General features: G+C 39.8%; 69 non-coding genes and 2 pseudogenes across 69 annotated transcripts; all 71 read right to left on the bottom strand.

Annotated features, from left to right (window-relative positions):
• Positions 1-89: 89 nt before the first annotated feature.
• LOC143189237 (5S ribosomal RNA) lies at positions 90-207 on the bottom strand. The gene has a single exon (XR_013003712.1). It is a non-coding gene; the product is annotated as a 5S ribosomal RNA (ribosomal RNA).
• A 183-nt stretch (positions 208-390) lies between these two features.
• On the bottom strand, positions 391-508 carry LOC143189236 (5S ribosomal RNA). The gene has a single exon (XR_013003711.1). It is a non-coding gene; the product is annotated as a 5S ribosomal RNA (ribosomal RNA).
• A 174-nt stretch (positions 509-682) lies between these two features.
• LOC143189235 (5S ribosomal RNA) lies at positions 683-800 on the bottom strand. The gene has a single exon (XR_013003710.1). It is a non-coding gene; the product is annotated as a 5S ribosomal RNA (ribosomal RNA).
• A 173-nt stretch (positions 801-973) lies between these two features.
• LOC143189234 (5S ribosomal RNA) lies at positions 974-1,091 on the bottom strand. Its single transcript, XR_013003709.1, has one exon. It is a non-coding gene; the product is annotated as a 5S ribosomal RNA (ribosomal RNA).
• Positions 1,092-1,274: 183 nt separating this feature from the next.
• Positions 1,275-1,392, bottom strand: LOC143189233 (5S ribosomal RNA). The gene has a single exon (XR_013003708.1). It is a non-coding gene; the product is annotated as a 5S ribosomal RNA (ribosomal RNA).
• Positions 1,393-1,565: 173 nt separating this feature from the next.
• On the bottom strand, positions 1,566-1,683 carry LOC143189232 (5S ribosomal RNA). Its single transcript, XR_013003707.1, has one exon. It is a non-coding gene; the product is annotated as a 5S ribosomal RNA (ribosomal RNA).
• Positions 1,684-1,866: 183 nt separating this feature from the next.
• LOC143189230 (5S ribosomal RNA) lies at positions 1,867-1,984 on the bottom strand. The gene has a single exon (XR_013003706.1). It is a non-coding gene; the product is annotated as a 5S ribosomal RNA (ribosomal RNA).
• Positions 1,985-2,157: 173 nt separating this feature from the next.
• Positions 2,158-2,275, bottom strand: LOC143189229 (5S ribosomal RNA). Its single transcript, XR_013003705.1, has one exon. It is a non-coding gene; the product is annotated as a 5S ribosomal RNA (ribosomal RNA).
• A 183-nt stretch (positions 2,276-2,458) lies between these two features.
• Positions 2,459-2,576, bottom strand: LOC143189228 (5S ribosomal RNA). The gene has a single exon (XR_013003704.1). It is a non-coding gene; the product is annotated as a 5S ribosomal RNA (ribosomal RNA).
• Positions 2,577-2,759: 183 nt separating this feature from the next.
• Positions 2,760-2,877, bottom strand: LOC143189227 (5S ribosomal RNA). The gene has a single exon (XR_013003703.1). It is a non-coding gene; the product is annotated as a 5S ribosomal RNA (ribosomal RNA).
• Positions 2,878-3,051: 174 nt separating this feature from the next.
• Positions 3,052-3,169, bottom strand: LOC143189225 (5S ribosomal RNA). The gene has a single exon (XR_013003701.1). It is a non-coding gene; the product is annotated as a 5S ribosomal RNA (ribosomal RNA).
• Positions 3,170-3,342: 173 nt separating this feature from the next.
• On the bottom strand, positions 3,343-3,460 carry LOC143189224 (5S ribosomal RNA). Its single transcript, XR_013003700.1, has one exon. It is a non-coding gene; the product is annotated as a 5S ribosomal RNA (ribosomal RNA).
• Positions 3,461-3,643: 183 nt separating this feature from the next.
• LOC143189223 (5S ribosomal RNA) lies at positions 3,644-3,761 on the bottom strand. The gene has a single exon (XR_013003699.1). It is a non-coding gene; the product is annotated as a 5S ribosomal RNA (ribosomal RNA).
• A 173-nt stretch (positions 3,762-3,934) lies between these two features.
• LOC143189222 (5S ribosomal RNA) lies at positions 3,935-4,052 on the bottom strand. The gene has a single exon (XR_013003698.1). It is a non-coding gene; the product is annotated as a 5S ribosomal RNA (ribosomal RNA).
• A 173-nt stretch (positions 4,053-4,225) lies between these two features.
• On the bottom strand, positions 4,226-4,343 carry LOC143189221 (5S ribosomal RNA). Its single transcript, XR_013003697.1, has one exon. It is a non-coding gene; the product is annotated as a 5S ribosomal RNA (ribosomal RNA).
• A 173-nt stretch (positions 4,344-4,516) lies between these two features.
• Positions 4,517-4,634, bottom strand: LOC143189219 (5S ribosomal RNA). Its single transcript, XR_013003696.1, has one exon. It is a non-coding gene; the product is annotated as a 5S ribosomal RNA (ribosomal RNA).
• Positions 4,635-4,807: 173 nt separating this feature from the next.
• Positions 4,808-4,925, bottom strand: LOC143189320 (5S ribosomal RNA). Its single transcript, XR_013003793.1, has one exon. It is a non-coding gene; the product is annotated as a 5S ribosomal RNA (ribosomal RNA).
• A 173-nt stretch (positions 4,926-5,098) lies between these two features.
• LOC143189218 (5S ribosomal RNA) lies at positions 5,099-5,216 on the bottom strand. The gene has a single exon (XR_013003695.1). It is a non-coding gene; the product is annotated as a 5S ribosomal RNA (ribosomal RNA).
• A 183-nt stretch (positions 5,217-5,399) lies between these two features.
• Positions 5,400-5,517, bottom strand: LOC143189328 (5S ribosomal RNA). The gene has a single exon (XR_013003801.1). It is a non-coding gene; the product is annotated as a 5S ribosomal RNA (ribosomal RNA).
• A 183-nt stretch (positions 5,518-5,700) lies between these two features.
• LOC143189217 (5S ribosomal RNA) lies at positions 5,701-5,818 on the bottom strand. The gene has a single exon (XR_013003694.1). It is a non-coding gene; the product is annotated as a 5S ribosomal RNA (ribosomal RNA).
• Positions 5,819-5,992: 174 nt separating this feature from the next.
• LOC143189216 (5S ribosomal RNA) lies at positions 5,993-6,110 on the bottom strand. Its single transcript, XR_013003693.1, has one exon. It is a non-coding gene; the product is annotated as a 5S ribosomal RNA (ribosomal RNA).
• A 173-nt stretch (positions 6,111-6,283) lies between these two features.
• LOC143189215 (5S ribosomal RNA) lies at positions 6,284-6,401 on the bottom strand. Its single transcript, XR_013003692.1, has one exon. It is a non-coding gene; the product is annotated as a 5S ribosomal RNA (ribosomal RNA).
• A 183-nt stretch (positions 6,402-6,584) lies between these two features.
• Positions 6,585-6,702, bottom strand: LOC143189213 (5S ribosomal RNA). The gene has a single exon (XR_013003690.1). It is a non-coding gene; the product is annotated as a 5S ribosomal RNA (ribosomal RNA).
• A 183-nt stretch (positions 6,703-6,885) lies between these two features.
• LOC143189212 (5S ribosomal RNA) lies at positions 6,886-7,003 on the bottom strand. Its single transcript, XR_013003689.1, has one exon. It is a non-coding gene; the product is annotated as a 5S ribosomal RNA (ribosomal RNA).
• A 174-nt stretch (positions 7,004-7,177) lies between these two features.
• LOC143189211 (5S ribosomal RNA) lies at positions 7,178-7,295 on the bottom strand. Its single transcript, XR_013003688.1, has one exon. It is a non-coding gene; the product is annotated as a 5S ribosomal RNA (ribosomal RNA).
• A 173-nt stretch (positions 7,296-7,468) lies between these two features.
• LOC143189210 (5S ribosomal RNA) lies at positions 7,469-7,586 on the bottom strand. The gene has a single exon (XR_013003687.1). It is a non-coding gene; the product is annotated as a 5S ribosomal RNA (ribosomal RNA).
• Positions 7,587-7,769: 183 nt separating this feature from the next.
• Positions 7,770-7,887, bottom strand: LOC143189209 (5S ribosomal RNA). The gene has a single exon (XR_013003686.1). It is a non-coding gene; the product is annotated as a 5S ribosomal RNA (ribosomal RNA).
• A 173-nt stretch (positions 7,888-8,060) lies between these two features.
• Positions 8,061-8,178, bottom strand: LOC143189208 (5S ribosomal RNA). The gene has a single exon (XR_013003685.1). It is a non-coding gene; the product is annotated as a 5S ribosomal RNA (ribosomal RNA).
• Positions 8,179-8,361: 183 nt separating this feature from the next.
• LOC143189327 (5S ribosomal RNA) lies at positions 8,362-8,479 on the bottom strand. Its single transcript, XR_013003800.1, has one exon. It is a non-coding gene; the product is annotated as a 5S ribosomal RNA (ribosomal RNA).
• Positions 8,480-8,662: 183 nt separating this feature from the next.
• On the bottom strand, positions 8,663-8,780 carry LOC143189207 (5S ribosomal RNA). Its single transcript, XR_013003684.1, has one exon. It is a non-coding gene; the product is annotated as a 5S ribosomal RNA (ribosomal RNA).
• A 174-nt stretch (positions 8,781-8,954) lies between these two features.
• Positions 8,955-9,072, bottom strand: LOC143189206 (5S ribosomal RNA). Its single transcript, XR_013003683.1, has one exon. It is a non-coding gene; the product is annotated as a 5S ribosomal RNA (ribosomal RNA).
• A 173-nt stretch (positions 9,073-9,245) lies between these two features.
• Positions 9,246-9,363, bottom strand: LOC143189205 (5S ribosomal RNA). The gene has a single exon (XR_013003682.1). It is a non-coding gene; the product is annotated as a 5S ribosomal RNA (ribosomal RNA).
• Positions 9,364-9,546: 183 nt separating this feature from the next.
• On the bottom strand, positions 9,547-9,664 carry LOC143189204 (5S ribosomal RNA). Its single transcript, XR_013003681.1, has one exon. It is a non-coding gene; the product is annotated as a 5S ribosomal RNA (ribosomal RNA).
• A 183-nt stretch (positions 9,665-9,847) lies between these two features.
• LOC143189304 (5S ribosomal RNA) lies at positions 9,848-9,965 on the bottom strand. Its single transcript, XR_013003777.1, has one exon. It is a non-coding gene; the product is annotated as a 5S ribosomal RNA (ribosomal RNA).
• Positions 9,966-10,139: 174 nt separating this feature from the next.
• Positions 10,140-10,257, bottom strand: LOC143189202 (5S ribosomal RNA). The gene has a single exon (XR_013003679.1). It is a non-coding gene; the product is annotated as a 5S ribosomal RNA (ribosomal RNA).
• A 173-nt stretch (positions 10,258-10,430) lies between these two features.
• On the bottom strand, positions 10,431-10,548 carry LOC143189201 (5S ribosomal RNA). Its single transcript, XR_013003678.1, has one exon. It is a non-coding gene; the product is annotated as a 5S ribosomal RNA (ribosomal RNA).
• Positions 10,549-10,731: 183 nt separating this feature from the next.
• LOC143189336 (5S ribosomal RNA) lies at positions 10,732-10,849 on the bottom strand. Its single transcript, XR_013003808.1, has one exon. It is a non-coding gene; the product is annotated as a 5S ribosomal RNA (ribosomal RNA).
• A 183-nt stretch (positions 10,850-11,032) lies between these two features.
• LOC143189200 (5S ribosomal RNA) lies at positions 11,033-11,150 on the bottom strand. The gene has a single exon (XR_013003677.1). It is a non-coding gene; the product is annotated as a 5S ribosomal RNA (ribosomal RNA).
• A 173-nt stretch (positions 11,151-11,323) lies between these two features.
• Positions 11,324-11,441, bottom strand: LOC143189199 (5S ribosomal RNA). The gene has a single exon (XR_013003676.1). It is a non-coding gene; the product is annotated as a 5S ribosomal RNA (ribosomal RNA).
• Positions 11,442-11,614: 173 nt separating this feature from the next.
• Positions 11,615-11,732, bottom strand: LOC143189198 (5S ribosomal RNA). The gene has a single exon (XR_013003675.1). It is a non-coding gene; the product is annotated as a 5S ribosomal RNA (ribosomal RNA).
• A 173-nt stretch (positions 11,733-11,905) lies between these two features.
• Positions 11,906-12,023, bottom strand: LOC143189197 (5S ribosomal RNA). Its single transcript, XR_013003674.1, has one exon. It is a non-coding gene; the product is annotated as a 5S ribosomal RNA (ribosomal RNA).
• A 174-nt stretch (positions 12,024-12,197) lies between these two features.
• On the bottom strand, positions 12,198-12,315 carry LOC143189196 (5S ribosomal RNA). Its single transcript, XR_013003673.1, has one exon. It is a non-coding gene; the product is annotated as a 5S ribosomal RNA (ribosomal RNA).
• Positions 12,316-12,489: 174 nt separating this feature from the next.
• On the bottom strand, positions 12,490-12,607 carry LOC143189195 (5S ribosomal RNA). The gene has a single exon (XR_013003672.1). It is a non-coding gene; the product is annotated as a 5S ribosomal RNA (ribosomal RNA).
• A 173-nt stretch (positions 12,608-12,780) lies between these two features.
• Positions 12,781-12,898, bottom strand: LOC143189193 (5S ribosomal RNA). Its single transcript, XR_013003671.1, has one exon. It is a non-coding gene; the product is annotated as a 5S ribosomal RNA (ribosomal RNA).
• A 173-nt stretch (positions 12,899-13,071) lies between these two features.
• LOC143189192 (5S ribosomal RNA) lies at positions 13,072-13,189 on the bottom strand. Its single transcript, XR_013003670.1, has one exon. It is a non-coding gene; the product is annotated as a 5S ribosomal RNA (ribosomal RNA).
• A 183-nt stretch (positions 13,190-13,372) lies between these two features.
• LOC143189190 (5S ribosomal RNA) lies at positions 13,373-13,490 on the bottom strand. The gene has a single exon (XR_013003668.1). It is a non-coding gene; the product is annotated as a 5S ribosomal RNA (ribosomal RNA).
• Positions 13,491-13,673: 183 nt separating this feature from the next.
• On the bottom strand, positions 13,674-13,791 carry LOC143189189 (5S ribosomal RNA). The gene has a single exon (XR_013003667.1). It is a non-coding gene; the product is annotated as a 5S ribosomal RNA (ribosomal RNA).
• A 173-nt stretch (positions 13,792-13,964) lies between these two features.
• On the bottom strand, positions 13,965-14,082 carry LOC143189188 (5S ribosomal RNA). Its single transcript, XR_013003666.1, has one exon. It is a non-coding gene; the product is annotated as a 5S ribosomal RNA (ribosomal RNA).
• Positions 14,083-14,255: 173 nt separating this feature from the next.
• Positions 14,256-14,373, bottom strand: LOC143189339 (uncharacterized; annotated as a pseudogene).
• Positions 14,374-14,546: 173 nt separating this feature from the next.
• On the bottom strand, positions 14,547-14,664 carry LOC143189318 (5S ribosomal RNA). Its single transcript, XR_013003791.1, has one exon. It is a non-coding gene; the product is annotated as a 5S ribosomal RNA (ribosomal RNA).
• A 173-nt stretch (positions 14,665-14,837) lies between these two features.
• Positions 14,838-14,955, bottom strand: LOC143189187 (5S ribosomal RNA). The gene has a single exon (XR_013003665.1). It is a non-coding gene; the product is annotated as a 5S ribosomal RNA (ribosomal RNA).
• Positions 14,956-15,138: 183 nt separating this feature from the next.
• LOC143189326 (5S ribosomal RNA) lies at positions 15,139-15,256 on the bottom strand. Its single transcript, XR_013003799.1, has one exon. It is a non-coding gene; the product is annotated as a 5S ribosomal RNA (ribosomal RNA).
• Positions 15,257-15,439: 183 nt separating this feature from the next.
• LOC143189186 (5S ribosomal RNA) lies at positions 15,440-15,557 on the bottom strand. Its single transcript, XR_013003664.1, has one exon. It is a non-coding gene; the product is annotated as a 5S ribosomal RNA (ribosomal RNA).
• A 174-nt stretch (positions 15,558-15,731) lies between these two features.
• Positions 15,732-15,849, bottom strand: LOC143189185 (5S ribosomal RNA). Its single transcript, XR_013003663.1, has one exon. It is a non-coding gene; the product is annotated as a 5S ribosomal RNA (ribosomal RNA).
• A 173-nt stretch (positions 15,850-16,022) lies between these two features.
• Positions 16,023-16,140, bottom strand: LOC143189184 (5S ribosomal RNA). Its single transcript, XR_013003662.1, has one exon. It is a non-coding gene; the product is annotated as a 5S ribosomal RNA (ribosomal RNA).
• A 183-nt stretch (positions 16,141-16,323) lies between these two features.
• LOC143189183 (5S ribosomal RNA) lies at positions 16,324-16,441 on the bottom strand. Its single transcript, XR_013003661.1, has one exon. It is a non-coding gene; the product is annotated as a 5S ribosomal RNA (ribosomal RNA).
• A 183-nt stretch (positions 16,442-16,624) lies between these two features.
• Positions 16,625-16,742, bottom strand: LOC143189182 (5S ribosomal RNA). The gene has a single exon (XR_013003660.1). It is a non-coding gene; the product is annotated as a 5S ribosomal RNA (ribosomal RNA).
• A 174-nt stretch (positions 16,743-16,916) lies between these two features.
• On the bottom strand, positions 16,917-17,034 carry LOC143189181 (5S ribosomal RNA). Its single transcript, XR_013003659.1, has one exon. It is a non-coding gene; the product is annotated as a 5S ribosomal RNA (ribosomal RNA).
• A 173-nt stretch (positions 17,035-17,207) lies between these two features.
• LOC143189179 (5S ribosomal RNA) lies at positions 17,208-17,325 on the bottom strand. Its single transcript, XR_013003657.1, has one exon. It is a non-coding gene; the product is annotated as a 5S ribosomal RNA (ribosomal RNA).
• Positions 17,326-17,498: 173 nt separating this feature from the next.
• Positions 17,499-17,616, bottom strand: LOC143189177 (5S ribosomal RNA). Its single transcript, XR_013003656.1, has one exon. It is a non-coding gene; the product is annotated as a 5S ribosomal RNA (ribosomal RNA).
• A 183-nt stretch (positions 17,617-17,799) lies between these two features.
• LOC143189176 (5S ribosomal RNA) lies at positions 17,800-17,917 on the bottom strand. The gene has a single exon (XR_013003655.1). It is a non-coding gene; the product is annotated as a 5S ribosomal RNA (ribosomal RNA).
• Positions 17,918-18,100: 183 nt separating this feature from the next.
• On the bottom strand, positions 18,101-18,218 carry LOC143189175 (5S ribosomal RNA). Its single transcript, XR_013003654.1, has one exon. It is a non-coding gene; the product is annotated as a 5S ribosomal RNA (ribosomal RNA).
• Positions 18,219-18,392: 174 nt separating this feature from the next.
• On the bottom strand, positions 18,393-18,510 carry LOC143189174 (5S ribosomal RNA). Its single transcript, XR_013003653.1, has one exon. It is a non-coding gene; the product is annotated as a 5S ribosomal RNA (ribosomal RNA).
• A 174-nt stretch (positions 18,511-18,684) lies between these two features.
• Positions 18,685-18,802, bottom strand: LOC143189173 (5S ribosomal RNA). The gene has a single exon (XR_013003652.1). It is a non-coding gene; the product is annotated as a 5S ribosomal RNA (ribosomal RNA).
• A 173-nt stretch (positions 18,803-18,975) lies between these two features.
• Positions 18,976-19,093, bottom strand: LOC143189172 (5S ribosomal RNA). The gene has a single exon (XR_013003651.1). It is a non-coding gene; the product is annotated as a 5S ribosomal RNA (ribosomal RNA).
• Positions 19,094-19,266: 173 nt separating this feature from the next.
• LOC143189171 (5S ribosomal RNA) lies at positions 19,267-19,384 on the bottom strand. The gene has a single exon (XR_013003650.1). It is a non-coding gene; the product is annotated as a 5S ribosomal RNA (ribosomal RNA).
• A 173-nt stretch (positions 19,385-19,557) lies between these two features.
• LOC143189170 (5S ribosomal RNA) lies at positions 19,558-19,675 on the bottom strand. The gene has a single exon (XR_013003649.1). It is a non-coding gene; the product is annotated as a 5S ribosomal RNA (ribosomal RNA).
• Positions 19,676-19,858: 183 nt separating this feature from the next.
• Positions 19,859-19,976, bottom strand: LOC143189169 (5S ribosomal RNA). The gene has a single exon (XR_013003648.1). It is a non-coding gene; the product is annotated as a 5S ribosomal RNA (ribosomal RNA).
• Positions 19,977-20,159: 183 nt separating this feature from the next.
• On the bottom strand, positions 20,160-20,277 carry LOC143189167 (5S ribosomal RNA). Its single transcript, XR_013003646.1, has one exon. It is a non-coding gene; the product is annotated as a 5S ribosomal RNA (ribosomal RNA).
• Positions 20,278-20,450: 173 nt separating this feature from the next.
• Positions 20,451-20,568, bottom strand: LOC143189166 (5S ribosomal RNA). Its single transcript, XR_013003645.1, has one exon. It is a non-coding gene; the product is annotated as a 5S ribosomal RNA (ribosomal RNA).
• Positions 20,569-20,741: 173 nt separating this feature from the next.
• LOC143189338 (uncharacterized) lies at positions 20,742-20,859 on the bottom strand (annotated as a pseudogene).
• Positions 20,860-20,877: the final 18 nt, after the last annotated feature.

Below are 20,877 nucleotides of genomic sequence, written 5' to 3'. Positions count from 1 at the left end.
AATCTTTACTACCACTGTAAAAAATAAAAAGTACAAAAATGCAAGCCCTTATTAAGACTGTTAATAACCGACTTTGTTCAAAAAGAAAAAAACAACGACACGCGGGGTTCCCAAGCGGTCACCCATCCAAGTACTAACCGCGCCCGACGTCGCTTAACTTCAGTGATCGAACGGGAACTGGTGGACCGACGTGGTATGGTCGTTGCATGTAGTTTTAATCTTAATTCTTGCATATATAGCGGATTTTGGATTTAGTCCGACTTGTTTTACTAAAAGAATTTTATGTTTTTTACTTTTCTGTAATCTTTACTACCACTGTAAAAAATAAAAAGTACAAAAATGCAAGCCCTCATTAAGACTGTTAATAACCGACTTTGTTCAAAAAGAAAAAAACAACGACACGCGGGGTTCCCAAGCGGTCACCCATCCAAGTACTAACCGCGCCCGACGTCGCTTAACTTCAGTGATCGAACGGGAACTGGTGGACCGACGTGGTATGGTCGTTGCATGTACTTTCAATCTTAATTCATGCTTATACGGCGTCTTTTTGGATTTAGTCCGACTTGTTTTATTAGAGGAGTTTTACATTTTTTACTTTTCTGTAATTTTTACTACCACTGTAAAAGATAAAAAGTACAAAAAAGCAAGCCCTTATTAACGCCGACTTTGTTCAAAAAGAAAAAAACAACGACACGCGGGGTTCCCAAGCGGTCACCCATCCAAGTACTAACCGCGCCCGACGTCGCTTAACTTCAGTGATCGAACGGGAACTGGTGGACCGACGTGGTATGGTCGTTGCATGTAGTTTTAATCTTAATTCTTGCATATATAGCGGATTTTGGATTTAGTCCGACTTGTTTTACTAAAAGAATTTTATGTTTTTTACTTTTCTGTAATCTTTACTACCACTGTAAAAGATAAAAAGTACAAAAAAGCAAGCCCTTATTAACGCCGACTTTGTTCAAAAAGAAAAAAACAACGACACGCGGGGTTCCCAAGCGGTCACCCATCCAAGTACTAACCGCGCCCGACGTCGCTTAACTTCAGTGATCGAACGGGAACTGGTGGACCGACGTGGTATGGTCGTTGCATGTAGTTTTAATCTTAATTCTTGCATATATAGCGGATTTTGGATTTAGTCCGACTTGTTTTACTAAAAGAATTTTATGTTTTTTACTTTTCTGTAATCTTTACTACCACTGTAAAAAATAAAAAGTACAAAAATGCAAGCCCTCATTAAGACTGTTAATAACCGACTTTGTTCAAAAAGAAAAAAACAACGACACGCGGGGTTCCCAAGCGGTCACCCATCCAAGTACTAACCGCGCCCGACGTCGCTTAACTTCAGTGATCGAACGGGAACTGGTGGACCGACGTGGTATGGTCGTTGCATGTACTTTCAAGCTTAATTCTTGCATATATAGCGGATTTTGGATTTAGTCCGACTTGTTTTACTAAAAGAATTTTATGTTTTTTACTTTTCTGTAATCTTTACTACCACTGTAAAAGATAAAAAGTACAAAAAAGCAAGCCCTTATTAACGCCGACTTTGTTCAAAAAGAAAAAAACAACGACACGCGGGGTTCCCAAGCGGTCACCCATCCAAGTACTAACCGCGCCCGACGTCGCTTAACTTCAGTGATCGAACGGGAACTGGTGGACCGACGTGGTATGGTCGTTGCATGTAGTTTTAATCTTAATTCTTGCATATATAGCGGATTTTGGATTTAGTCCGACTTGTTTTACTAAAAGAATTTTATGTTTTTTACTTTTCTGTAATCTTTACTACCACTGTAAAAAATAAAAAGTACAAAAATGCAAGCCCTTATTAAGACTGTTAATAACCGACTTTGTTCAAAAAGAAAAAAACAACGACACGCGGGGTTCCCAAGCGGTCACCCATCCAAGTACTAACCGCGCCCGACGTCGCTTAACTTCAGTGATCGAACGGGAACTGGTGGACCGACGTGGTATGGTCGTTGCATGCACTTTTAATCTTAATTCTTGCATATATAGCGGATTTTGGATTTAGTCCGACTTGTTTAATTAGATAAATTTTACGTTTTTTACTTTTATGTAATCTTTTCTACCACTGTAAAAGATAAAAAATTCAAAAAAGCAAGCCCTCATTAACGCCGACTTTGTTCAAAAAGAAAAAAACAACGACACGCGGGGTTCCCAAGCGGTCACCCATCCAAGTACTAACCGCGCCCGACGTCGCTTAACTTCAGTGATCGAACGGGAACTGGTGGACCGACGTGGTATGGTCGTTGCATGCACTTTTAATCTTAATTCTCGCATATATAGCGGATTTTGGATTTAGTCCGACTAGTTTTACTAAAAGAATTTTATGTTTTTTACTTTTCTGTAATCTTTACTACCACTGTAAAAAATAAAAAGTACAAAAATGCAAGCCCTTATTAAGACTGTTAATAACCGACTTTGTTCAAAAAGAAAAAAACAACGACACGCGGGGTTCCCAAGCGGTCACCCATCCAAGTACTAACCGCGCCCGACGTCGCTTAACTTCAGTGATCGAACGGGAACTGGTGGACCGACGTGGTATGGTCGTTGCATGTAGTTTTAATCTTAATTCTTGCATATATAGCGGATTTTGGATTTAGTCCGACTTGTTTTACTAAAAGAATTTTATGTTTTTTACTTTTCTGTAATCTTTACTACCACTGTAAAAAATAAAAAGTACAAAAATGCAAGCCCTCATTAAGGCTGTTAATAACCGACTTTGTTCAAAAAGAAAAAAACAACGACACGCGGGGTTCCCAAGCGGTCACCCATCCAAGTACTAACCGCGCCCGACGTCGCTTAACTTCAGTGATCGAACGGGAACTGGTGGACCGACGTGGTATGGTCGTTGCATGTACTTTCAAGCTTAATTCATGCTTATACGGCGTCTTTTTGGATTTAGTCCGACTTGTTTTATTAGAGGAGTTTTACATTTTTTACTTTTCTGTAATTTTTACTACCACTGTAAAAGATAAAAAGTACAAAAAAGCAAGCCCTTATTAACGCCGACTTTGTTCAAAAAGAAAAAAACAACGACACGCGGGGTTCCCAAGCGGTCACCCATCCAAGTACTAACCGCGCCCGACGTCGCTTAACTTCAGTGATCGAACGGGAACTGGTGGACCGACGTGGTATGGTCGTTGCATGTAGTTTTAATCTTAATTCTTGCATATATAGCGGATTTTGGATTTAGTCCGACTTGTTTTACTAAAAGAATTTTATGTTTTTTACTTTTCTGTAATCTTTACTACCACTGTAAAAGATAAAAAGTACAAAAAAGCAAGCCCTTATTAACGCCGACTTTGTTCAAAAAGAAAAAAACAACGACACGCGGGGTTCCCAAGCGGTCACCCATCCAAGTACTAACCGCGCCCGACGTCGCTTAACTTCAGTGATCGAACGGGAACTGGTGGACCGACGTGGTATGGTCGTTGCATGTAGTTTTAATCTTAATTCTTGCATATATAGCGGATTTTGGATTTAGTCCGACTTGTTTTACTAAAAGAATTTTATGTTTTTTACTTTTCTGTAATCTTTACTACCACTGTAAAAAATAAAAAGTACAAAAATGCAAGCCCTCATTAAGACTGTTAATAACCGACTTTGTTCAAAAAGAAAAAAACAACGACACGCGGGGTTCCCAAGCGGTCACCCATCCAAGTACTAACCGCGCCCGACGTCGCTTAACTTCAGTGATCGAACGGGAACTGGTGGACCGACGTGGTATGGTCGTTGCATGTACTTTCAAGCTTAATTCTTGCATATATAGCGGATTTTGGATTTAGTCCGACTTGTTTTACTAAAAGAATTTTATGTTTTTTACTTTTCTGTAATCTTTACTACCACTGTAAAAGATAAAAAGTACAAAAAAGCAAGCCCTTATTAACGCCGACTTTGTTCAAAAAGAAAAAAACAACGACACGCGGGGTTCCCAAGCGGTCACCCATCCAAGTACTAACCGCGCCCGACGTCGCTTAACTTCAGTGATCGAACGGGAACTGGTGGACCGACGTGGTATGGTCGTTGCATGTAGTTTTAATCTTAATTCTTGCATATATAGCGGATTTTGGATTTAGTCCGACTTGTTTTACTAAAAGAATTTTATGTTTTTTACTTTTCTGTAATCTTTACTACCACTGTAAAAGATAAAAAGTACAAAAAAGCAAGCCCTTATTAACGCCGACTTTGTTCAAAAAGAAGAAAACAACGACACGCGGGGTTCCCAAGCGGTCACCCATCCAAGTACTAACCGCGCCCGACGTCGCTTAACTTCAGTGATCGAACGGGAACTGGTGGACCGACGTGGTATGGTCGTTGCATGCACTTTTAATCTTAATTCTTGCATATATAGCGGATATTGGATTTAGTCCGACTTGTTTAATTAGATAAATTTTACGTTTTTTACTTTTATGTAATCTTTTCTACCACTGTAAAAGATAAAAAATTCAAAAAAGCAAGCCCTTATTAACGCCGACTTTGTTCAAAAAGAAAAAAACAACGACACGCGGGGTTCCCAAGCGGTCACCCATCCAAGTACTAACCGCGCCCGACGTCGCTTAACTTCAGTGATCGAACGGGAACTGGTGGACCGACGTGGTATGGTCGTTGCATGCACTTTTAATCTTAATTCTTGCATATATAGCGGATTTTGGATTTAGTCCGACTTGTTTAATTAGATAAATTTTACGTTTTTTACTTTTATGTAATCTTTTCTACCACTGTAAAAGATAAAAAATTCAAAAAAGCAAGCCCTTATTAACGCCGACTTTGTTCAAAAAGAAAAAAACAACGACACGCGGGGTTCCCAAGCGGTCACCCATCCAAGTACTAACCGCGCCCGACGTCGCTTAACTTCAGTGATCGAACGGGAACTCGTGGACCGACGTGGTATGGTCGTTGCATGTACGTCAAGCTTAATTCATATCTATAAGGCGTCTTTTTGGATTTAGTCCGACTTGTTTAATTAGATAAATTTTACGTTTTTTACTTTTATGTAATCTTTTCTACCACTGTAAAAGATAAAAAATTCAAAAAAGCAAGCCCTTATTAACGCCGACTTTGTTCAAAAAGAAAAAAACAACGACACGCGGGGTTCCCAAGCGGTCACCCATCCAAGTACTAACCGCGCCCGACGTCGCTTAACTTCAGTGATCGAACGGGAACTGGTGGACCGACGTGGTATGGTCGTTGCATGCACTTTTAATCTTAATTCTCGCATATATAGCGGATTTTGGATTTAGTCCGACTAGTTTTACTAAAAGAATTTTATGTTTTTTACTTTTCTGTAATCTTTACTACCACTGTAAAAAATAAAAAGTACAAAAATGCAAGCCCTTATTAAGACTGTTAATAACCGACTTTGTTCAAAAAGAAAAAAACAACGACACGCGGGGTTCCCAAGCGGTCACCCATCCAAGTACTAACCGCGCCCGACGTTGCTTAACTTCAGTGATCGAACGGGAACTGGTGGACCGACGTGGTATGGTCGTTGCATGTAGTTTTAATCTTAATTCTTGCATATATAGCGGATTTTGGATTTAGTCCGACTTGTTTTACTAAAAGAATTTTATGTTTTTTACTTTTCTGTAATCTTTACTACCACTGTAAAAAATAAAAAGTACAAAAATGCAAGCCCTCATTAAGGCTGTTAATAACCGACTTTGTTCAAAAAGAAAAAAACAACGACACGCGGGGTTCCCAAGCGGTCACCCATCCAAGTACTAACCGCGCCCGACGTCGCTTAACTTCAGTGATCGAACGGGAACTGGTGGACCGACGTGGTATGGTCGTTGCATGTACTTTCAAGCTTAATTCATGCTTATACGGCGTCTTTTTGGATTTAGTCCGACTTGTTTTATTAGAGGAGTTTTACATTTTTTACTTTTCTGTAATTTTTACTACCACTGTAAAAGATAAAAAGTACAAAAAAGCAAGCCCTTATTAACGCCGACTTTGTTCAAAAAGAAAAAAACAACGACACGCGGGGTTCCCAAGCGGTCACCCATCCAAGTACTAACCGCGCCCGACGTCGCTTAACTTCAGTGATCGAACGGGAACTGGTGGACCGACGTGGTATGGTCGTTGCATGCACTTTTAATCTTAATTCTTGCATATATAGCGGATTTTGGATTTAGTCCGACTTGTTTAATTAGATAAATTTTACGTTTTTTACTTTTATGTAATCTTTTCTACCACTGTAAAAGATAAAAAATTCAAAAAAGCAAGCCCTTATTAACGCCGACTTTGTTCAAAAAGAAAAAAACAACGACACGCGGGGTTCCCAAGCGGTCACCCATCCAAGTACTAACCGCGCCCGACGTCGCTTAACTTCAGTGATCGAACGGGAACTGGTGGACCGACGTGGTATGGTCGTTGCATGCACTTTTAATCTTAATTCTCGCATATATAGCGGATTTTGGATTTAGTCCGACTAGTTTTACTAAAAGAATTTTATGTTTTTTACTTTTCTGTAATCTTTACTACCACTGTAAAAAATAAAAAGTACAAAAATGCAAGCCCTTATTAAGACTGTTAATAACCGACTTTGTTCAAAAAGAAAAAAACAACGACACGCGGGGTTCCCAAGCGGTCACCCATCCAAGTACTAACCGCGCCCGACGTCGCTTAACTTCAGTGATCGAACGGGAACTGGTGGACCGACGTGGTATGGTCGTTGCATGTAGTTTTAATCTTAATTCTTGCATATATAGCGGATTTTGGATTTAGTCCGACTTGTTTTACTAAAAGAATTTTATGTTTTTTACTTTTCTGTAATCTTTACTACCACTGTAAAAAATAAAAAGTACAAAAATGCAAGCCCTCATTAAGACTGTTAATAACCGACTTTGTTCAAAAAGAAAAAAACAACGACACGCGGGGTTCCCAAGCGGTCACCCATCCAAGTACTAACCGCGCCCGACGTCGCTTAACTTCAGTGATCGAACGGGAACTGGTGGACCGACGTGGTATGGTCGTTGCATGTACTTTCAAGCTTAATTCATGCTTATACGGCGTCTTTTTGGATTTAGTCCGACTTGTTTTATTAAAGGAGTTTTACATTTTTTACTTTTCTGTAATTTTTACTACCACTGTAAAAGATAAAAAGTACAAAAAAGCAAGCCCTTATTAACGCCGACTTTGTTCAAAAAGAAAAAAACAACGACACGCGGGGTTCCCAAGCGGTCACCCATCCAAGTACTAACCGCGCCCGACGTCGCTTAACTTCAGTGATCGAACGGGAACTGGTGGACCGACGTGGTATGGTCGTTGCATGTAGTTTTAATCTTAATTCTTGCATATATAGCGGATTTTGGATTTAGTCCGACTTGTTTTACTAAAAGAATTTTATGTTTTTTACTTTTCTGTAATCTTTACTACCACTGTAAAAGATAAAAAGTACAAAAAAGCAAGCCCTTATTAACGCCGACTTTGTTCAAAAAGAAAAAAACAACGACACGCGGGGTTCCCAAGCGGTCACCCATCCAAGTACTAACCGCGCCCGACGTCGCTTAACTTCAGTGATCGAACGGGAACTGGTGGACCGACGTGGTATGGTCGTTGCATGCACTTTTAATCTTAATTCTCGCATATATAGCGGATTTTGGATTTAGTCCGACTTGTTTTACTAAAAGAATTTTATGTTTTTTACTTTTCTGTAATCTTTACTACCACTGTAAAAAATAAAAAGTACAAAAATGCAAGCCCTTATTAAGACTGTTAATAACCGACTTTGTTCAAAAAGAAAAAAACAACGACACGCGGGGTTCCCAAGCGGTCACCCATCCAAGTACTAACCGCGCCCGACGTCGCTTAACTTCAGTGATCGAACGGGAACTGGTGGACCGACGTGGTATGGTCGTTGCATGCACTTTTAATCTTAATTCTTGCATATATAGCGGATTTTGGATTTAGTCCGACTTGTTTAATTAGATAAATTTTACGTTTTTTACTTTTATGTAATCTTTTCTACCACTGTAAAAGATAAAAAATTCAAAAAAGCAAGCCCTTATTAACGCCGACTTTGTTCAAAAAGAAAAAAACAACGACACGCGGGGTTCCCAAGCGGTCACCCATCCAAGTACTAACCGCGCCCGACGTCGCTTAACTTCAGTGATCGAACGGGAACTGGTGGACCGACGTGGTATGGTCGTTGCATGCACTTTTAATCTTAATTCTCGCATATATAGCGGATTTTGGATTTAGTCCGACTAGTTTTACTAAAAGAATTTTATGTTTTTTACTTTTCTGTAATCTTTACTACCACTGTAAAAAATAAAAAGTACAAAAATGCAAGCCCTTATTAAGACTGTTAATAACCGACTTTGTTCAAAAAGAAAAAAACAACGACACGCGGGGTTCCCAAGCGGTCACCCATCCAAGTACTAACCGCGCCCGACGTTGCTTAACTTCAGTGATCGAACGGGAACTGGTGGACCGACGTGGTATGGTCGTTGCATGTAGTTTTAATCTTAATTCTTGCATATATAGCGGATTTTGGATTTAGTCCGACTTGTTTTACTAAAAGAATTTTATGTTTTTTACTTTTCTGTAATCTTTACTACCACTGTAAAAAATAAAAAGTACAAAAATGCAAGCCCTCATTAAGGCTGTTAATAACCGACTTTGTTCAAAAAGAAAAAAACAACGACACGCGGGGTTCCCAAGCGGTCACCCATCCAAGTACTAACCGCGCCCGACGTCGCTTAACTTCAGTGATCGAACGGGAACTGGTGGACCGACGTGGTATGGTCGTTGCATGTACTTTCAAGCTTAATTCATGCTTATACGGCGTCTTTTTGGATTTAGTCCGACTTGTTTTATTAGAGGAGTTTTACATTTTTTACTTTTCTGTAATTTTTACTACCACTGTAAAAGATAAAAAGTACAAAAAAGCAAGCCCTTATTAACGCCGACTTTGTTCAAAAAGAAAAAAACAACGACACGCGGGGTTCCCAAGCGGTCACCCATCCAAGTACTAACCGCGCCCGACGTCGCTTAACTTCAGTGATCGAACGGGAACTGGTGGACCGACGTGGTATGGTCGTTGCATGCACTTTTAATCTTAATTCTTGCATATATAGCGGATTTTGGATTTAGTCCGACTTGTTTAATTAGATAAATTTTACGTTTTTTACTTTTATGTAATCTTTTCTACCACTGTAAAAGATAAAAAATTCAAAAAAGCAAGCCCTTATTAACGCCGACTTTGTTCAAAAAGAAAAAAACAACGACACGCGGGGTTCCCAAGCGGTCACCCATCCAAGTACTAACCGCGCCCGACGTCGCTTAACTTCAGTGATCGAACGGGAACTGGTGGACCGACGTGGTATGGTCGTTGCATGCACTTTTAATCTTAATTCTCGCATATATAGCGGATTTTGGATTTAGTCCGACTAGTTTTACTAAAAGAATTTTATGTTTTTTACTTTTCTGTAATCTTTACTACCACTGTAAAAAATAAAAAGTACAAAAATGCAAGCCCTTATTAAGACTGTTAATAACCGACTTTGTTCAAAAAGAAAAAAACAACGACACGCGGGGTTCCCAAGCGGTCACCCATCCAAGTACTAACCGCGCCCGACGTCGCTTAACTTCAGTGATCGAACGGGAACTGGTGGACCGACGTGGTATGGTCGTTGCATGTAGTTTTAATCTTAATTCTTGCATATATAGCGGATTTTGGATTTAGTCCGACTTGTTTTACTAAAAGAATTTTATGTTTTTTACTTTTCTGTAATCTTTACTACCACTGTAAAAAATAAAAAGTACAAAAATGCAAGCCCTCATTAAGACTGTTAATAACCGACTTTGTTCAAAAAGAAAAAAACAACGACACGCGGGGTTCCCAAGCGGTCACCCATCCAAGTACTAACCGCGCCCGACGTCGCTTAACTGCAGTGATCGAACGGGAACTGGTGGACCGACGTGGTATGGTCGTTGCATGTACTTTCAAGCTTAATTCATGCTTATACGGCGTCTTTTTGGATTTAGTCCGACTTGTTTTATTAAAGGAGTTTTACATTTTTTACTTTTCTGTAATTTTTACTACCACTGTAAAAGATAAAAAGTACAAAAAAGCAAGCCCTTATTAACGCCGACTTTGTTCAAAAAGAAAAAAACAACGACACGCGGGGTTCCCAAGCGGTCACCCATCCAAGTACTAACCGCGCCCGACGTCGCTTAACTTCAGTGATCGAACGGGAACTGGTGGACCGACGTGGTATGGTCGTTGCATGTAGTTTTAATCTTAATTCTTGCATATATAGCGGATTTTGGATTTAGTCCGACTTGTTTTACTAAAAGAATTTTATGTTTTTTACTTTTCTGTAATCTTTACTACCACTGTAAAAGATAAAAAGTACAAAAAAGCAAGCCCTTATTAACGCCGACTTTGTTCAAAAAGAAAAAAACAACGACACGCGGGGTTCCCAAGCGGTCACCCATCCAAGTACTAACCGCGCCCGACGTCGCTTAACTTCAGTGATCGAACGGGAACTGGTGGACCGACGTGGTATGGTCGTTGCATGCACTTTTAATCTTAATTCTCGCATATATAGCGGATTTTGGATTTAGTCCGACTAGTTTTACTAAAAGAATTTTATGTTTTTTACTTTTCTGTAATCTTTACTACCACTGTAAAAAATAAAAAGTACAAAAATGCAAGCCCTTATTAAGACTGTTAATAACCGACTTTGTTCAAAAAGAAAAAAACAACGACACGCGGGGTTCCCAAGCGGTCACCCATCCAAGTACTAACCGCGCCCGACGTCGCTTAACTTCAGTGATCGAACGGGAACTTGTGGACCGACGTGGTATGGTCGTTGCATGTAGTTTTAATCTTAATTCTTGCATATATAGCGGATTTTGGATTTAGTCCGACTTGTTTTACTAAAAGAATTTTATGTTTTTTACTTTTCTGTAATCTTTACTACCACTGTAAAAAATAAAAAGTACAAAAATGCAAGCCCTCATTAAGACTGTTAATAACCGACTTTGTTCAAAAAGAAAAAAACAACGACACGCGGGGTTCCCAAGCGGTCACCCATCCAAGTACTAACCGCGCCCGACGTCGCTTAACTTCAGTGATCGAACGGGAACTGGTGGACCGACGTGGTATGGTCGTTGCATGTACTTTCAAGCTTAATTCTTGCATATATAGCGGATTTTGGATTTAGTCCGACTTGTTTTACTAAAAGAATTTTATGTTTTTTACTTTTCTGTAATCTTTACTACCACTGTAAAAGATAAAAAGTACAAAAAAGCAAGCCCTTATTAACGCCGACTTTGTTCAAAAAGAAAAAAACAACGACACGCGGGGTTCCCAAGCGGTCACCCATCCAAGTACTAACCGCGCCCGACGTCGCTTAACTTCAGTGATCGAACGGGAACTGGTGGACCGACGTGGTATGGTCGTTGCATGTAGTTTTAATCTTAATTCTTGCATATATAGCGGATTTTGGATTTAGTCCGACTTGTTTTACTAAAAGAATTTTATGTTTTTTACTTTTCTGTAATCTTTACTACCACTGTAAAAGATAAAAAGTACAAAAAAGCAAGCCCTTATTAACGCCGACTTTGTTCAAAAAGAAAAAAACAACGACACGCGGGGTTCCCAAGCGGTCACCCATCCAAGTACTAACCGCGCCCGACGTCGCTTAACTTCAGTGATCGAACGGGAACTGGTGGACCGACGTGGTATGGTCGTTGCATGTAGTTTTAATCTTAATTCTTGCATATATAGCGGATTTTGGATTTAGTCCGACTTGTTTTACTAAAAGAATTTTATTTTTTTTACTTTTCTGTAATCTTTACTACCACTGTAAAAGATAAAAAGTACAAAAAAGCAAGCCCTTATTAACGCCGACTTTGTTCAAAAAGAAAAAAACAACGACACGCGGGGTTCCCAAGCGGTCACCCATCCAAGTACTAACCGCGCCCGACGTCGCTTAACTTCAGTGATCGAACGGGAACTGGTGGACCGACGTGGTATGGTCGTTGCATGTACTTTCAAGCTTAATTCATGCTTATACGGCGTCTTTTTGGATTTAGTCCGACTTGTTTTATTAAAGGAGTTTTACATTTTTTACTTTTCTGTAATTTTTACTACCACTGTAAAAGATAAAAAGTACAAAAAAGCAAGCCCTTATTAACGCCGACTTTGTTCAAAAAGAAAAAAACAACGACACGCGGGGTTCCCAAGCGGTCACCCATCCAAGTACTAACCGCGCCCGACGTCGCTTAACTTCAGTGATCGAACGGGAACTGGTGGACCGACGTGGTATGGTCGTTGCATGTACTTTCAAGCTTAATTCATGCTTATACGGCGTCTTTTTGGATTTAGTCCGACTTGTTTTATTAAAGGAGTTTTACATTTTTTACTTTTCTGTAATTTTTACTACCACTGTAAAAGATAAAAAGTACAAAAAAGCAAGCCCTTATTAACGCCGACTTTGTTCAAAAAGAAAAAAACAACGACACGCGGGGTTCCCAAGCGGTCACCCATCCAAGTACTAACCGCGCCCGACGTCGCTTAACTTCAGTGATCGAACGGGAACTGGTGGACCGACGTGGTATGGTCGTTGCATGCACTTTTAATCTTAATTCTTGCATATATAGCGGATATTGGATTTAGTCCGACTTGTTTAATTAGATAAATTTTACGTTTTTTACTTTTATGTAATCTTTTCTACCACTGTAAAAGATAAAAAATTCAAAAAAGCAAGCCCTTATTAACGCCGACTTTGTTCAAAAAGAAAAAAACAACGACACGCGGGGTTCCCAAGCGGTCACCCATCCAAGTACTAACCGCGCCCGACGTCGCTTAACTTCAGTGATCGAACGGGAACTGGTGGACCGACGTGGTATGGTCGTTGCATGCACTTTTAATCTTAATTCTTGCATATATAGCGGATTTTGGATTTAGTCCGACTTGTTTAATTAGATAAATTTTACGTTTTTTACTTTTATGTAATCTTTTCTACCACTGTAAAAGATAAAAAATTCAAAAAAGCAAGCCCTTATTAACGCCGACTTTGTTCAAAAAGAAAAAAACAACGACACGCGGGGTTCCCAAGCGGTCACCCATCCAAGTACTAACCGCGCCCGACGTCGCTTAACTTCAGTGATCGAACGGGAACTGGTGGACCGACGTGGTATGGTCGTTGCATGCACTTTTAATCTTAATTCTCGCATATATAGCGGATTTTGGATTTAGTCCGACTAGTTTTACTAAAAGAATTTTATGTTTTTTACTTTTCTGTAATCTTTACTACCACTGTAAAAAATAAAAAGTACAAAAATGCAAGCCCTTATTAAGACTGTTAATAACCGACTTTGTTCAAAAAGAAAAAAACAACGACACGCGGGGTTCCCAAGCGGTCACCCATCCAAGTACTAACCGCGCCCGACGTCGCTTAACTTCAGTGATCGAACGGGAACTGGTGGACCGACGTGGTATGGTCGTTGCATGTAGTTTTAATCTTAATTCTTGCATATATAGCGGATTTTGGATTTAGTCCGACTTGTTTTACTAAAAGAATTTTATGTTTTTTACTTTTCTGTAATCTTTACTACCACTGTAAAAAATAAAAAGTACAAAAATGCAAGCCCTCATTAAGACTGTTAATAACCGACTTTGTTCAAAAAGAAAAAAACAACGACACGCGGGGTTCCCAAGCGGTCACCCATCCAAGTACTAACCGCGCCCGACGTCGCTTAACTTCAGTGATCGAACGGGAACTGGTGGACCGACGTGGTATGGTCGTTGCATGTACTTTCAAGCTTAATTCTTGCATATATAGCGGATTTTGGATTTAGTCCGACTTGTTTTACTAAAAGAATTTTATGTTTTTTACTTTTCTGTAATCTTTACTACCACTGTAAAAGATAAAAAGTACAAAAAAGCAAGCCCTTATTAACGCCGACTTTGTTCAAAAAGAAAAAAACAACGACACGCGGGGTTCCCAAGCGGTCACCCATCCAAGTACTAACCGCGCCCGACGTCGCTTAACTTCAGTGATCGAACGGGAACTGGTGGACCGACGTGGTATGGTCGTTGCATGCACTTTTAATCTTAATTCTTGCATATATAGCGGATATTGGATTTAGTCCGACTTGTTTAATTAGATAAATTTTACGTTTTTTACTTTTATGTAATCTTTTCTACCACTGTAAAAGATAAAAAATTCAAAAAAGCAAGCCCTTATTAACGCCGACTTTGTTCAAAAAGAAAAAAACAACGACACGCGGGGTTCCCAAGCGGTCACCCATCCAAGTACTAACCGCGCCCGACGTCGCTTAACTTCAGTGATCGAACCGGAACTGGTGGACCGACGTGGTATGGTCGTTGCATGCACTTTTAATCTTAATTCTTGCATATATAGCGGATTTTGGATTTAGTCCGACTTGTTTAATTAGATAAATTTTACGTTTTTTACTTTTATGTAATCTTTTCTACCACTGTAAAAGATAAAAAATTCAAAAAAGCAAGCCCTTATTAACGCCGACTTTGTTCAAAAAGAAAAAAACAACGACACGCGGGGTTCCCAAGCGGTCACCCATCCAAGTACTAACCGCGCCCGACGTCGCTTAACTTCAGTGATCGAACGGGAACTCGTGGACCGACGTGGTATGGTCGTTGCATGTACGTCAAGCTTAATTCATATCTATAAGGCGTCTTTTTGGATTTAGTCCGACTTGTTTAATTAGATAAATTTTACGTTTTTTACTTTTATGTAATCTTTTCTACCACTGTAAAAGATAAAAAATTCAAAAAAGCAAGCCCTTATTAACGCCGACTTTGTTCAAAAAGAAAAAAACAACGACACGCGGGGTTCCCAAGCGGTCACCCATCCAAGTACTAACCGCGCCCGACGTCGCTTAACTTCAGTGATCGAACGGGAACTGGTGGACCGACGTGGTATGGTCGTTGCATGCACTTTTAATCTTAATTCTCGCATATATAGCGGATTTTGGATTTAGTCCGACTAGTTTTACTAAAAGAATTTTATGTTTTTTACTTTTCTGTAATCTTTACTACCACTGTAAAAAATAAAAAGTACAAAAATGCAAGCCCTTATTAAGACTGTTAATAACCGACTTTGTTCAAAAAGAAAAAAACAACGACACGCGGGGTTCCCAAGCGGTCACCCATCCAAGTACTAACCGCGCCCGACGTTGCTTAACTTCAGTGATCGAACGGGAACTGGTGGACCGACGTGGTATGGTCGTTGCATGTAGTTTTAATCTTAATTCTTGCATATATAGCGGATTTTGGATTTAGTCCGACTTGTTTTACTAAAAGAATTTTATGTTTTTTACTTTTCTGTAATCTTTACTACCACTGTAAAAAATAAAAAGTACAAAAATGCAAGCCCTCATTAAGGCTGTTAATAACCGACTTTGTTCAAAAAGAAAAAAACAACGACACGCGGGGTTCCCAAGCGGTCACCCATCCAAGTACTAACCGCGCCCGACGTCGCTTAACTTCAGTGATCGAACGGGAACTGGTGGACCGACGTGGTATGGTCGTTGCATGTACTTTCAATCTTAATTCATGCTTATACGGCGTCTTTTTGGATTTAGTCCGACTTGTTTTATTAGAGGAGTTTTACATTTTTTACTTTTCTGTAATTTTTACTACCACTGTAAAAGATAAAAAGTACAAAAAAGCAAGCCCTTATTAACGCCGACTTTGTTCAAAAAGAAAAAAACAACGACACGCGGGGTTCCCAAGCGGTCACCCATCCAAGTACTAACCGCGCCCGACGTCGCTTAACTTCAGTGATCGAACGGGAACTGGTGGACCGACGTGGTATGGTCGTTGCATGCACTTTTAATCTTAATTCTTGCATATATAGCGGATTTTGGATTTAGTCCGACTTGTTTAATTAGATAAATTTTACGTTTTTTACTTTTATGTAATCTTTTCTACCACTGTAAAAGATAAAAAATTCAAAAAAGCAAGCCCTTATTAACGCCGACTTTGTTCAAAAAGAAAAAAACAACGACACGCGGGGTTCCCAAGCGGTCACCCATCCAAGTACTAACCGCGCCCGACGTCGCTTAACTTCAGTGATCGAACGGGAACTGGTGGACCGACGTGGTATGGTCGTTGCATGCACTTTTAATCTTAATTCTCGCATATATAGCGGATTTTGGATTTAGTCCGACTAGTTTTACTAAAAGAATTTTATGTTTTTTACTTTTCTGTAATCTTTACTACCACTGTAAAAAATAAAAAGTACAAAAATGCAAGCCCTTATTAAGACTGTTAATAACCGACTTTGTTCAAAAAGAAAAAAACAACGACACGCGGGGTTCCCAAGCGGTCACCCATCCAAGTACTAACCGCGCCCGACGTCGCTTAACTTCAGTGATCGAACGGGAACTGGTGGACCGACGTGGTATGGTCGTTGCATGTAGTTTTAATCTTAATTCTTGCATATATAGCGGATTTTGGATTTAGTCCGACTTGTTTTACTAAAAGAATTTTATGTTTTTTACTTTTCTGTAATCTTTACTACCACTGTAAAAAATAAAAAGTACAAAAATGCAAGCCCTCATTAAGGCTGTTAATAACCGACTTTGTTCAAAAAGAAAAAAACAACGACACGCGGGGTTCCCAAGCGGTCACCCATCCAAGTACTAACCGCGCCCGACGTCGCTTAACTTCAGTGATCGAACGGGAACTGGTGGACCGACGTGGTATGGTCGTTGCATGTACTTTCAAGCTTAATTCATGCTTATACGGCGTCTTTTTGGATTTAGTCCGACTTGTTTTATTAGAGGAGTTTTACATTTTTTACTTTTCTGTAATTTTTACTACCACTGTAAAAGATAAAAAGTACAAAAAAGCAAGCCCTTATTAACGCCGACTTTGTTCAAAAAGAAAAAAACAACGACACGCGGGGTTCCCAAGCGGTCACCCATCCAAGTACTAACCGCGCCCGACGTCGCTTAACTTCAGTGATCGAACGGGAACTGGTGGACCGACGTGGTATGGTCGTTGCATGTAGTTTTAATCTTAATTCTTGCATATATAGCGGATTTTGGATTTAGTCCGACTTGTTTTACTAAAAGAATTTTATGTTTTTTACTTTTCTGTAATCTTTACTACCACTGTAAAAGATAAAAAGTACAAAAAAGCAAGCCCTTATTAACGCCGACTTTGTTCAAAAAGAAAAAAACAACGACACGCGGGGTTCCCAAGCGGTCACCCATCCAAGTACTAACCGCGCCCGACGTCGCTTAACTTCAGTGATCGAACGGGAACTGGTGGACCGACGTGGTATGGTCGTTGCATGCACTTTTAATCTTAATTCTTGCATATATAGCGGATTTTGGATTTAGTCCGACTTGTTTAATTAGATAAATTTTACGTTTTTTACTTTTATGTAATCTTTTCTACCACTGTAAAAGATAAAAAATTCAAAAAAGCAAGCCCTTATTAACGCCGACTTTGTTCAAAAAGAAAAAAACAACGACACGCGGGGTTCCCAAGCGGTCACCCATCCAAGTACTAACCGCGCCCGACGTCGCTTAACTTCAGTGATCGAACGGGAACTGGTGGACCGACGTGGTATGGTCGTTGCATGCACTTTTAATCTTAATTCTCGCATATATAGCGGATTTTGGATTTAGTCCGACTAGTTTTACTAAAAGAATTTTATGTTTTTTACTTTTCTGTAATCTTTACTACCACTGTAAAAAATAAAAAGTACAAAAATGCAAGCCCTTATTAAGACTGTTAATAACCGACTTTGTTCAAAAAGAAAAAAACAACGACACGCGGGGTTCCCAAGCGGTCACCCATCCAAGTACTAACCGCGCCCGACGTCGCTTAACTTCAGTGATCGAACGGGAACTGGTGGACCGACGTGGTATGGTCGTTGCATGTAGTTTTAATCTTAATTCTTGCATATATAGCGGATTTTGGATTTAGTCCGACTTGTTTTACTAAAAGAATTTTATGTTTTTTACTTTTCTGTAATCTTTACTACCACTGTAAAAAATAAAAAGTACAAAAATGCAAGCCCTCATTAAGGCTGTTAATAACCGACTTTGTTCAAAAAGAAAAAAACAACGACACGCGGGGTTCCCAAGCGGTCACCCATCCAAGTACTAACCGCGCCCGACGTCGCTTAACTTCAGTGATCGAACGGGAACTGGTGGACCGACGTGGTATGGTCGTTGCATGTACTTTCAATCTTAATTCATGCTTATACGGCGTCTTTTTGGATTTAGTCCGACTTGTTTTATTAAAGGAGTTTTACATTTTTTACTTTTCTGTAATTTTTACTACCACTGTAAAAGATAAAAAGTACAAAAAAGCAAGCCCTTATTAACGCCGACTTTGTTCAAAAAGAAAAAAACAACGACACGCGGGGTTCCCAAGCGGTCACCCATCCAAGTACTAACCGCGCCCGACGTCGCTTAACTTCAGTGATCGAACGGGAACTGGTGGACCGACGTGGTATGGTCGTTGCATGTACTTTCAAGCTTAATTCATGCTTATACGGCGTCTTTTTGGATTTAGTCCGACTTGTTTTATTAAAGGAGTTTTACATTTTTTACTTTTCTGTAATTTTTACTACCACTGTAAAAGATAAAAAGTACAAAAAAGCAAGCCCTTATTAACGCCGACTTTGTTCAAAAAGAAAAAAACAACGACACGCGGGGTTCCCAAGCGGTCACCCATCCAAGTACTAACCGCGCCCGACGTCGCTTAACTTCAGTGATCGAACGGGAACTGGTGGACCGACGTGGTATGGTCGTTGCATGTAGTTTTAATCTTAATTCTTGCATATATAGCGGATTTTGGATTTAGTCCGACTTGTTTTACTAAAAGAATTTTATGTTTTTTACTTTTCTGTAATCTTTACTACCACTGTAAAAGATAAAAAGTACAAAAAAGCAAGCCCTTATTAACGCCGGCTTTGTTCAAAAAGAAAAAAACAACGACACGCGGGGTTCCCAAGCGGTCACCCATCCAAGTACTAACCGCGCCCGACGTCGCTTAACTTCAGTGATCGAACGGGAACTGGTGGACCGACGTGGTATGGTCGTTGCATGCACTTTTAATCTTAATTCTTGCATATATAGCGGATATTGGATTTAGTCCGACTTGTTTAATTAGATAAATTTTACGTTTTTTACTTTTATGTAATCTTTTCTACCACTGTAAAAGATAAAAAATTCAAAAAAGCAAGCCCTTATTAACGCCGACTTTGTTCAAAAAGAAAAAAACAACGACACGCGGGGTTCCCAAGCGGTCACCCATCCAAGTACTAACCGCGCCCGACGTCGCTTAACTTCAGTGATCGAACGGGAACTGGTGGACCGACGTGGTATGGTCGTTGCATGCACTTTTAATCTTAATTCTTGCATATATAGCGGATTTTGGATTTAGTCCGACTTGTTTAATTAGATAAATTTTACGTTTTTTACTTTTATGTAATCTTTTCTACCACTGTAAAAGATAAAAAATTCAAAAAAGCAAGCCCTTATTAACGCCGACTTTGTTCAAAAAGAAAAAAACAACGACACGCGGGGTTCCCAAGCGGTCACCCATCCAAGTACTAACCGCGCCCGACGTCGCTTAACTTCAGTGATCGAACGGGAACTGGTGGACCGACGTGGTATGGTCGTTGCATGCACTTTTAATCTTAATTCTCGCATATATAGCGGATTTTGGATTTAGTCCGACTAGTTTTACTAAAAGAATTTTATGTTTTTTACTTTTCTGTAATCTTTACTACCACTGTAAAAAATAAAAAGTACAAAAATGCAAGCCCTTATTAAGACTGTTAATAACCGACTTTGTTCAAAAAGAAAAAAACAACGACACGCGGGGTTCCCAAGCGGTCACCCATCCAAGTACTAACCGCGCCCGACGTCGCTTAACTTCAGTGATCGAACGGGAACTGGTGGACCGACGTGGTATGGTCGTTGCATGTAGTTTTAATCTTAATTCTTGCATATATAGCGGATTTTGGATTTAGTCCGACTTGTTTTACTAAAAGAATTTTATGTTTTTTACTTTTCTGTAATCTTTACTACCACTGTAAAAAATAAAAAGTACAAAAATGCAAGCCCTCATTAAGACTGTTAATAACCGACTTTGTTCAAAAAGAAAAAAACAACGACACGCGGGGTTCCCAAGCGGTCACCCATCCAAGTACTAACCGCGCCCGACGTCGCTTAACTTCAGTGATCGAACGGGAACTGGTGGACCGACGTGGTATGGTCGTTGCATGTACTTTCAAGCTTAATTCTTGCATATATAGCGGATTTTGGATTTAGTCCGACTTGTTTTACTAAAAGAATTTTATGTTTTTTACTTTTCTGTAATCTTTACTACCACTGTAAAAGATAAAAAGTACAAAAAAGCAAGCCCTTATTAACGCCGACTTTGTTCAAAAAGAAAAAAACAACGACACGCGGGGTTCCCAAGCGGTCACCCATCCAAGTACTAACCGCGCCCGACGTCGCTTAACTTCAGTGATCGAACGGGAACTGGTGGACCGACGTGGTATGGTCGTTGCATGCACTTTTAATCTTAATTCTTGCATATATAGCGGATATTGGATTTAGTCCGACTTGTTTAATTAGATAAATTTTACGTTTTTTACTTTTATGTAATCTTTTCTACCACTGTAAAAGATAAAAAATTCAAAAAAGCAAGCCCTTATTAACGCCGACTTTGTTCAAAAAGAAAAAAACAACGACACGCGGGGTTCCCAAGCGGTCACCCATCCAAGTACTAACCGCGCCCGACGTCGCTTAACTTCAGTGATCGAACCGGAACTGGTGGACCGACGTGGTATGGTCGTTGCATGCACTTTTAATCTTAAT

Source organism: Rhynchophorus ferrugineus, unplaced genomic scaffold, assembly GCF_030347505.1.
Source record: "Rhynchophorus ferrugineus isolate W39M unplaced genomic scaffold, kcgeb_rfMv2 rfM1, whole genome shotgun sequence".
Lineage (NCBI taxonomy): Eukaryota > Metazoa > Arthropoda > Insecta > Coleoptera > Curculionidae > Rhynchophorus > Rhynchophorus ferrugineus.
Note: the sequence above shows the minus strand (reverse complement) of the source record. Positions and strands in the feature narration are given on the sequence as shown.